Below are 5,544 nucleotides of genomic sequence, written 5' to 3'. Positions count from 1 at the left end.
GAAATCATAGGCAGACATGTCATCTGTTTTTTATAATTAAATATTATTAATTTTTAATACATAAATGACTTATAATAATTAATTAGGGATGATATAGTAAAATTACGGTTAAAGCAACTGAAACAAACGTGATAGATATCTATTTTTTTAATTAAATATTATTAATTCTAATATATAAATGACTTATAATAATTAATTAGGGAAAATATAATAAAAAAATAGTATTAATTCTAATATATAAATGACTTATAATAATTAATTAGGGGTAATATAGTAAATTACAGAGCAATATCTATTTTTTAATTAAATATTATTAATTCTAATATATAAATAATTTCTAATAATTAATTAATTTTAATATATAAATGACTTATAATAATTAATTAGGGATAATATAATAAATCACTGAACAATTAGGGTTAATATAGGCAGACATGTCATCTATTTTTTAATTAAATATTATTATTTTTAATTATATATATGACTTATAATAATTAATTAGAGATGATATAGTAAAATCACCATTAAATCAACTGAAACAAACGTCATAAATATCTACTTTTTTAATTAAATATTACTAATTCTAATATATAAATGATTTATAATAATTAATTAGGTTTAATATAATAAAAATATTATTAATTTTAATATATAAATGACTTATAATAATTAATTAGGAATAATATAGTATATTACAAAGCAATTAAGAATAGAATAGTAAATAATAAAGAGCTGGTCGAAACCGGCTCTTTTATAATATAGAAAAATATATCATATTATTCTCTCATAAGTAGTTCTTTTTTTGGATTAAAAAAAAAGGCAATTCGGTAAATTCTCATTATGACCGGAATGCGGGAAGGGATCGGAACAAAAAAAATTTAACATATATAGTTAGGGGTGGGCGTTCGGTCTGATTATTTAATATCGGTTCGATTTATCGGTTTTGAGGTTGACAAAAATGACATCCAAAATCAAACCAAAATAAATTCGGTTTGGTTCGGTTTTACAAATTCGGTTCGATTATTTTGATTTTTTATTTCGATCTGAAATATTAAAGTAGTTAGCCTCTCTTTTTTATAACTAAGCATTTAAAATTGATGGTTTTTTTTAGAAAAAATATTTTTTTCAAACCTGTTTTTCATTCCCAAATATAAATAACTATGAATAACTCAACATGGATGAAACGAAATAAAATAATCATAAGTTTAACATAATACATAACGTCATTAGTCATTACATATAATATAATCTTGTATAAATAGTCCATAAAACAGTCCAAAGTTACCAAAATAGTCCATAAAATATTTGAGTCACTAAAACAATCTATAAACAGCCTGCGGCGTATGCGAATTTACTGTTAAATATTAATTGTGAATGTGAATTACTAAATATTATATATATATATATATATATATATTATTTATAAAAATTTAGTTTTTCGGTTTAACCGTTTTTTTTTAAACCGAAAACCGAATGGAAAAATCAAAATTTTAAAATTACAAATCGAATCCGATCAAAAAATCAGAAAACCAAAACCAAAATTAAATTTCGATTTGATTTTTTTTTTTTTTTTCGATTTAAATCAAAATATGTCCACCCCTATATATAGTGTTACCTTATATTATTATTTTCACACTTCTAATATGACACCTCTTGCTTATATATATATATATATCAACTTTATCTGTTACTCCAAGACTCCCTTCTGTATAAACAAAAAAAGAAATCATTAGATGTGAAATAATGGCATTTAGAATCAAAATTTAGAGAATATCAAGATTTTACATTCATTTTGAAGCAAACTAAAACATAAATTAAGCGATCGTTTGGTACATCATGTAGAATAAATAGAAATATTTTAGGTGATTATTTTATCTCATCCTATGAAGCAATAATCATCATCACTTTAGTACAAATAATAAAATAATCCCAAACTTAATGACTCTAATCAAATATGAGATAAAGTTTATCTCGATATTATTTTCCCTACCCAATATTACTAAACAACGCCTAATAAACACTTAAATAGAACAGATAAAAATCTTACATACTCTTTCCATTTCATATTATTTTCGATATATTCCATTTTATATAATAATTAAGAAATCACAAATAATAAGCTAATTTTATTAATTCACGCTTTTTAATCGAAAACTTTAAAAGATAAATGTGAATGATTTTAAAAAAAATAAAATTACGAGGATAACATAAAAAGAAATTAATAGATATTTTTTTTATTTAACAAGGTAACCAACTAATCAGTAAGATGATTGGGAGGAGGAAGTTAACTCTTTTAAGTTATGTGGGATTTGTGTAAATTGTACAATTGGTAAAATGTTTGTTTGTTGAGGTAATTAGTTGTAAGTATATTGGTAAAGAGTAGGACCCAACCTGACTCAGCTTTGAGTAGGATATCCCATATCTTCTTGATCACGTACTTCGAGGAATGGGTCCCATCTCTGACGCTGTTACCTACAACTACTTTCCACCTTTTAATTTGAGATATTTTACCACTTCTTCACGACAAGTTGTGGCTCTTAACTATTGGGCCGTCTCTTTTTCAACAAAAGAAATGTGAAAGCAAGAAGCCCATTCAAAACATTTCTGGTTGGTAGGATATTTACTAGGAATTTGTGGACTTGATGACCATCACAAAAATTACTTTTAAATCACAATATTTATTCAATTCAATTTTTTTAATTTATAAAATCAACATAAATTTATTATATTTTCTAACATTATTTACAACGACAACATACTTGTTATAAATATATTTAGATTATATTGAATGTTTATCAAGATCTAATAAGATCTATCAAGATCTAGTTGGTATCTATTGAGATTTAAAGTATCTGTTTTTTAGTCAAAAACTGGGAGTAATTTTTCCTATAAATAGAGAGATTTTATTCATTGTATTCTTAACAATCTTAAAGTCAAGAATCCCTCAAGAGAAATAACAACTCTCTCTATTCTCTCTGCTCCTCTTCTTTATTCTTTTGTGTTTCATAACATGTTATTAACACGAGACTCTGCCAAACAAGGTGAGATTTTAAATCTAAAGGTCAAGGTTAGTAATTCCAAACAATGTGAGATTTTAAATCTGCCAAACAAGGTGAGATTTTAAATCTAAAGGTCAAGGTTAGTAATTCCAAACAATGTGGGATTTTAAATCTAAAGGTTAAGGTTAGTAATTCCTTATGTTATTTATATTTTTCTATTAATGATATAATTATTGTTCAACTTGGAGAAAAATAATTGGTTTGGAATCATTTATGTTTTAAATTCATTCCTTAAGAACAATATTATCAAAAGGGATGATAATATGTTCGGTTTAAGTCTCATTGATTTATACCTAAGACGTCTTTATATGGATAAAACATTGAGTTTGAATCTCAATGCACCATATTGATGATATTATAATGGCTAAGACAAAATAATGAGTATTTGGTGAAACATGTCCCATTAAATATGCTCCATTCCTTGAATTGAATGAGGTAGCAATAAATCATATGTATGGCTTAATTTGCTTTTGTAGTAGCTATCAAAATTTGATACGTTAAGGCATGATTATATTCCATTCTTGAATAATGAGAAGCTTATTAATGCAAACGTGCACTTGATTGTGATGGTATCACAACTCACCTCCGAAAGAGACTGAATAATTAAGAAAAATTATTTTGAAATCTACTTCTGAAGTAGTAAATATAAAATTTATTCATGTAATAGTAAATCAGAAATTTATTAAAGAAAAAAGGTATATGTCATGTTAAACTTAGAGTTTACTAGTATAAGAGTTCATAAATTGATATGAATGATTGCGATATCCCAAAGATGTGCATACTGAGTATGTAACATATATTGAAGAATTAGAAAATTCTTCATTACTTTTAATGTTGCTTGTTCTCATAATAAGTTGGTTGGACCAACTAATATTGAAATTGGATTCCTTAAAATCTGAAAAATATAAAAGGTGAATATGAGTCCGTTCACCAGTCATGTGATCTATTAAGATGCATCAATATAAGATGATCACATGTGCGTTTATTGTCAACCTGCAGTTTGACATTCATAAAGTTGCTTGCTCAATAAAATTGAGTTAAGAGCAAAACTTTCAGATTGTGCGATCAAGACAATTCATCTTGATGATCATGGTTTAACATCGAATGCCTTCAATAAATAGTTAAACCATTGAGAATAAAAGCTCCATGTGTTGGTTTGAAATATTATATACAAAAGTACTTGTATGCATCAAACCAATAAATTATGATTAATTTCCCCTAAAAGTTGGTTCTAAGTCAGGAATCACACGTTGTCCATCTAATAGTCAATGTGCGGAATACGATTAATGAATATATCATGATACACAAAGATGGATTCCTCAAATAAGAAGGAGGATGTATGTTAGTTTTCCTAACATAAGGGGGAGATTATAAGCAGCTATGAAAAATGTTAGGAATTATCACCAGATCCTCATTCAAAAGATAATTCAAGTTAAATGTCGAAAGCATCTCATACTAAGCTGCAAGTGCTCCTATTTTGTGTCTCTAAAGGATAAAATCTACGCATGCATGAAACGTGGTAGACCAATCGGTTCCAAATGAAATGATCCTTGAAAATGATAAGGAGCAAATAATCATAATAAGAAGGCAATATGCTCTTGAAGAGCCTACGACCTAATACTTTATGAAACCTTATGAGAGGTTCAGGTACCTGAAAATAATGAAGTGATGAGATCTCAAAATGTTATGTCATAATGTGAACCGATACGAAATGATATATCATCAATATCTTTAATACAATATTGGCGCAATATTGTGAGAGATTACAAGGATCTGGATTCTACGTTTATTTAAGCATGCTGACGTAGAAATATTTATCAAGTGGCATGAAAGGATGCATTTTGATAAGCGTAAAACTTATTTAATTTACAGTCCAGATACGTAAAGATGTCACACTTGACATGTTGGATATTGTCACTTGACAATAATCTATATGAAAATCCCTAAAGGATTCAAAAATGTCTGAAGCATATAAAGTTTCTGGGAAACTTGTTTATTATCCTTATAAGGGATTTGATGGTTTGAAAATTATTGAAACTCTTGGAGAGTTTTCAAAAGCAATAACATTATTTGCTGAAATGAGAAACATACCAAATTGGATTGGTCCTGAAGTATCATATCCTAGTCCAATTGGTGTACTAATGTATCTTGCAAATACTACAAGGCATGATATAGTCTTTCGGTTACTTTGTTAGCAAGGTATATTTCTTCTCCTAATAGGAGACATCAAAATAGGATAAAATACATGAGCTTATTTTATTTTAAAGATTGTAGTCCCAATCTTATTGGTCATGGTGATGTTGGTATCTGACCCGTATAAAGCGCGGTCTCAAATAGTCTATGTGTTCATATGTGGTGGTACTGTTATATCTTGGAGATATACAAAACCAGTCTATCGTAGCCACTTCATCGAATCATGTTGAGATAATAGCTATTCATGAAGCAAGCTGAGAATATGTATGGTTGTGGTCCATGATACATCTCA

Source organism: Capsicum annuum, chromosome 6, assembly GCF_002878395.1.
Source record: "Capsicum annuum cultivar UCD-10X-F1 chromosome 6, UCD10Xv1.1, whole genome shotgun sequence".
Classification (NCBI taxonomy): Eukaryota; Viridiplantae; Streptophyta; class Magnoliopsida; order Solanales; family Solanaceae; genus Capsicum; species Capsicum annuum.
The sequence above is the reverse complement of the archived record's forward strand: the minus strand, read 5'-3'. Positions refer to the sequence as shown.